Genomic DNA, 6,000 nt, shown 5'->3' on the forward strand with positions numbered 1-6,000 from the left:
GGCTGCCGAGGAGAGGCCCTGAGTCAGCCTGGAGACAGGGCAGGATGCACCGGTATCCAGCGTCCAGCCTGGAATGGGGCCACACCGGTGGCCAAGTGCTTATTAAACAGCCGTGGAGAATGGGCAGGCAGGGACTGCATTTCCATTAAGCGGGCATAGAAAAAAGTGCAAGCAGAGGATGCATTTGTATTAAACTGGCATAGAAGGAAGCACCTACTGGGACAGAAAGTGATGGCCAGGACCCTCCCTCCTCTTCCCCAGGCTCTGAGGAGAGCAGACGTATCTGCAGGATATGAGATGTCCCACCCCACATAACCCAACACTTGGGCATGTACCACCTGTGCGGTGGCTCAGCCTCCACGAGGGCGGATGGAGAGCTGTGGCCGCTGACCCATGGTGAGGACGCGGCATTCTGCCCCTGCAGCCCGAGGATGGACTCGAGCCATGGGGCTGGCGGGTGCAGAGCGAGCCCGTGGGGGGACGGTGGGTGCATGGGGAGGTGTGTGCTTGCCCAAAACACTTTGCATCTGCGAAATGTTGCTCACCCCCTGGGTGCCACCAGAGGCCATGGGCCTGGTTCCTCCGCAGTTTGTGTCTGCACAAATCAGGGTGACTCCGCAGAAATCAGTGGAAAAAGAAAAACATGTGAAGCAGAAATCTTATCCCAGAGAACCCGGGCAGCCAGCGGTTCTTCAGAGGCAGGAAAGATATCTTTCACTCAAGGCGGGGTGGATTCATTTGTCAGCCAGAGTAAACAGTTGATTCTGTAGCTAATTTTGTAACCTTAATATGACAGTAAATCTGAAACTACGCCACATTCAATTTTTATTAATAATTCCATGACATACAGCATATCCTTTTCGAGGGAGACTGTGAAGTTGTACTCAATACACAGAGGAATTCTTATATCCTAACTCAGGCATTTGCAGCAAGGGTGGCAAATGCTATATTTTGCCAATTGCAAACTGCACAGATCTGGGAGGAATTTAAGGCCTACAGGTTTGCCCTTTTTCTTTAAATGATGAAGGAAAAAAATAATCTCTTTTTATTTTAACTATAGTAACCTCAGAATAACTCCAGAAAGTTCTTAGAAGACTCTTTCCTTGCAATAATGTGGGACATCAAACTCATCCCAGCACAATCTGCAGGCACTTGTCTGACAGACTAAGCACGCAGTACTGGGAGAGCCTGTAATGAGGCCCGAGGTTTAATTGTAGGAGTTCTGCCCAAGGAATTATCAAACCCCCTCTGTACAGCGCTGCGAGTTCAAAGTGCAAGTCAGCTACCATTAGATTAGGGTTCTCTTCAATTAAACGGATTGTAGCATGTTTCTACATGCACAAAGAGAAGCATTTCAAAAAGAAGGATGTTGGGTGAAGCACAGAGAGGTCTGACTGTTCACGTCCCATCCTCCTTGTTCCCTTCCTACCGTTGTGATCACACAATAGCCCCATTACCGCTGTTTCTGCTTTCTTGCTGCTCACAGGTTATTGATGTAATTCCTTCCTCTCCGCTGGCGCTGGCGGGGTAAATGGCTCTGCCTTTCCCCTGCCTTTCCCCCCTCCGCCATCCCGCCACACTGTCCTCCTCCTGTCCCCATGCAGAAAACCTGCAAGGCACAACCTGAGGCTGCAAGGAGCACCGCTAGCCCCCGAGCCACCCCACCTTAAATAACTGACCCTACTAGAAATGTTTTGTCAGTGCAAAGGCTCCATCAGTGGCGAACGGGACGGCGCAGCACCCTGCGCTGCATTTACAAGCTGCTTTGGAACTGCAGAAATTGCACCTAAGTCCCACACAAATCTCCCTGCCCCCTCTGACACCGTGGTGAGAGGGTGGTTGCTGCGACATCCCACAGTGTAATCCTGCAGGGTATCGGACAAACTCAGACACCCACAGAATACAGAATAAAAGAACTCTGACAACAAGAAAGCCTGGGTTATATGGAGGGTAATGACTAGGAAAACCCTTAAGCTAGGAAAATACAGTCCTGTGAAGAATCATCATTGCTCCCACGGTGCAGGTATTATAAGACACATGCTCCAGTTTTGCTGGAGCAACAATAAATCTGACACACACAAAAAAAACATCAGTCCTGTTGCCTGGTTAGCCTTGCTTAAGGCTAAAATACCTACAAGCCCATTCAGCACGGGAAGTACTTAATCAGCAGTTTCCTGGATTTGCTCTCATGCCCCAGAGACACCATTCATACAGTAAGTCTAACTGTAGAAATAAATGTATACTTCCAGAGCTGGCTAATTAAACAGTAAATTAAAATAATTACAATAATAAGAATGAAAATTTCTACAGTTCTTTAATAGCCACCTGAGTTCCCCTTTTGTAGGTGAACACTGGATTTCAGATTCAGCCCTGGAGATATTATTCAGTCTTGGTTCAGAGTAAGTTAATGTTCAATTCAGAGATGCCTGGAGGGAACCTCTCGCCAGCACTGGAGGGAGGCTCCGAGTAATTTCCCCACCCCCTGAGCAGTTTACTACCTTCTTGGTAAGGTATCCTTTGGGGAGATAATGGGTCCTTGGCCGTCATCTACATAACACTCAGCGGTGGTTTTTTAATGTTCCAAATGTAAGGTGTTTTCCAAAAAAATTCCCATTGAGGCATAACAAGCTGGCGGTGTTTCCCTGAAAAATCCCAAGTACTGAATCTTGTGGGAAAGGATGCTGACTCACCGATACCGATGGCTCAATACTGAGCTCTGATACAAAGAAGTAGGACAGTTGCATTATTCAGGCAGGAAAAAGAAAAGTATAGAAATGGGAAAGCAAGAGGGAGGAAAGACAATTTTATGTTTCCTTATGATTGAAGACGTACTGTAAGAAGGGTGAGTTTAGACTGATTTGTCATACATAAGTTTAGCTGATCTGCATGAATGTGTTTTATTCAGATCCTCTGTGCTGTGCCGAAGGAATACAAATTCAACATTAAATTTTAATTTGGGGGGCATCTAGCTCTGTTCTTAACCCAAGCCATGAAGACAGTCTTCCTTTCATTTCTCTCCCCCAGACTTTGAGAACCATGTAATCCTCCTTTCTCTGAGTAAAACCCGAAAAGGATAAGAAAACACTAATTTATAATGGACATTTTAGAATTGCCCTTTGTGGGAGGGCATCTGATTTATGACGCGCGTCATTTGTGACTTCAGTAGAACAGCTTATGCCTGAAAGTATAAGGGAATCGTCGGCCCCATGTCAGGCATGAAAACGTGTCTGAATTATTACATTCTTTTTAATTATGATTTAAGGTTTATGCCTGGCATTCTTCACATGTCTAAGGCTTACTTGTTTCTGTTGGATTTCTAAATGCTTTAAGGAAAAGAGCTACTGAAAAATTAAATGGCCACAGGCAAGTAAGATGGAGCCAGTCTGCACCACTGCCAGCACTGACAGTCATTGCTGCGAAAGGAAATACTTTCAGTATGACAGCCACAGTCTTCTTCAGACAAAGAATTATAAGGAAAAATGCTATTTTGGTGTTTATTCAGGGTAAGAAAATCTTGCTTCTGGAAAATGGTCTGAGGAGAAATGAATACCACTTCGTTTGAGTTCAGCTAAACCGTGCGGGATTACCCGAGGAAGAACCGCAGCTGCTGGGAGCCAACCCAGCCACCCGACATCCTGCCTCGCGGCCATTTTAATCCCCCGAATACAGCGCTGAGCACCAACCAGAGAAATTCTTGTGGAAGCTCAGATTGCAGATCCACTGGCTTTTCACTTCTGCCTCCCAGGCAAGCATTTGCTGGTTGTGCTGGAGGGGAATTTTGAGCCTGCAGAGACAGACACCTGATTGCCCAAAGACTTTCTGGGTTACGCTAATGTGTCTGGTTTCAGTCTGGTCTCCGCAGATTTTCTGCGAACCCTGTTTCGGTTCCTCTTTTCTTGTGACTTTCTCTGTGAAGAGAAATTGAATTTCTCAGTGGACGCCTGATTCTGGTCTTGCTTGGACTGGTGTTGCACAGCCGTGTATCTTGATTTGGAGTTTTATTTTATTTACTGAAAGCATAAGAAAATGACGGGGCTCTGCAGCCTACCCCAGACCAACCTCTCTCTCCACGCTGCTACAACTCCTCCAGTGGAAAGAGGCCACAGAAAATATGAAAGAGTAGGAAACAAGGTACCTAGTTCCTGGAGATGCATTTCCAGCTAAAGGAGAAAACAGGGGCTACCCCTATGGGCAGCAATCTGGTGACTCCTATTACCAAGGCTTACTTGCTACTGGAAACAGCAGGAAGCTCAAGGGAAATGGTTAGTGCCTGCTTGCTCATGGAAAGAGGAGAGGAAAAAAAAATAATCTCAGATTAAGTCCATGGGTCATTTCTCCAAAGTTACCTTGAGACAACAGGTTGGTTTCCTCTTAAATGCTTGATTAAAATAACACAAATATGCTACAAAGAGGAGAAGCAAAGTATTTCATATTGTCACTGTTGACTACTCTGTCCAATGCCTTTGTGCTCCGAAAGATTTGACACCGCGGTTTGTTTGAATACGGCAAGAGAGCGAGCTTTGGCTTGGTTGTTGGCTAACTGCATCTGTCTGGCAGGATGCTCCGCTCCTCTCCCATGGCCACGAAGCCACCTCCTGTGCAGATCCTGCTGCAGCCACGGACGGGGAGAGCCCAGAGGGGCTTAAGCATTTCATCCCACGTGAAACTTCCCCTTACCCTGTCAGGAAGGGCTGAGGGAACCCCAGCTGAGAAAGTCAAAGGGTTTAGATCATTCACATGGGAAAATTTGAAAGCAATCTCGAATTCAAAGCCAGGGGTTAAACTAAGCTTTTCCTTCTGAAGAGACTCATTTATTTGTAAGTCAAGCACTCAATTCTCTCTCTCCCCCTCTCAAACCAAACAAAAGCAAATGTAATATGTTCAACTTAAAGCATTTTAAATTAAAACAAAAGAAAAAAAATGCTTTCCATAATCCTGTTTTTATTTTCTAAGCATAAAAGAGCTGAGCTAACACGGATGTCAACCCCACTTGAGCGCAGTAAGTGGAATGTTTCCAGTTCACACAAAAGCTGTATATGCCTGTAAAATCAGGAAAAACATGTATTTAAACCTTCAGAAATAATTAAATCATGTGTTTATGGTTATACAACAAATGGTTAGATCTGATTGCTTAGAGGGCTGGGGGACAGAAAATAAAGTGTTATCTTACACTGTGTATAAATATATTGTGGATAGATTTTCTGAGATTAAGTGGATGCAGAAAACAGGAACCTGTCACAAACAATTTCTGTGGCAGGGACAGAATCACTTGGTTCATCTGTGTAAAAAGGGCAAAAAGCACTGGCTTAAAACTGCCTGCTGTGAAGAAGGACTACAGAAAACAGAGACTGCAGGCATCTTTACGTTCCTGACTGCAGCAGCCCTCTTCTATCGGTTGCCTCCATCTTCTGCCTGAGATGATGGCAAAGTACAAAACAAATCTTATTTTCCCCTTGGCTTAGATCTGTCGTGTTAAAAAGGCCCCAATTTGTTACATTATGGTACATTCAACTTGTATAAGTCCCCTGTCCCCCTTTCTGCCCTGGCACGTCCCTGGCTTTCTCTGTCTTGCAGGCTGTTCTTTGCGGGATAGCTCTGTACAGCCGCTTAATAGTCAGATTAGCAAATCAAACTCACTAATCATCACATCCAAAACAAATAGGACCCAACGTTGCAAAGTAAGAAGGATTTTGCCTGCACTCCTGCATCTCTTCAGAAGAGAAGCCAAACTTTTGAGTTGGCAGAAGGTATTAAAAGGAGGTTTTTTTACCAAGTGAGAGCAACAGCCGGGTGTTGAAGTGATTGCCTTCAAAACAGCTCAAAGACAGACATACTTATTTGGCTTTTTTTCACCTGGGTTATCCATTACTTTTTCTCAGACAAAAATTACTTGATTCATGTTCAACAAACAGTGAAAGCAGCTTTTATTTGACATTGTATAAGATCGTCTGTTACTCAGAAGCGTAGCTCTTTTTTATGGCACAAATGAATAATTGTGAC

This window comes from Rissa tridactyla, chromosome 2 (assembly GCF_028500815.1).
Source record: "Rissa tridactyla isolate bRisTri1 chromosome 2, bRisTri1.patW.cur.20221130, whole genome shotgun sequence".
Lineage (NCBI taxonomy): Eukaryota > Metazoa > Chordata > Aves > Charadriiformes > Laridae > Rissa > Rissa tridactyla.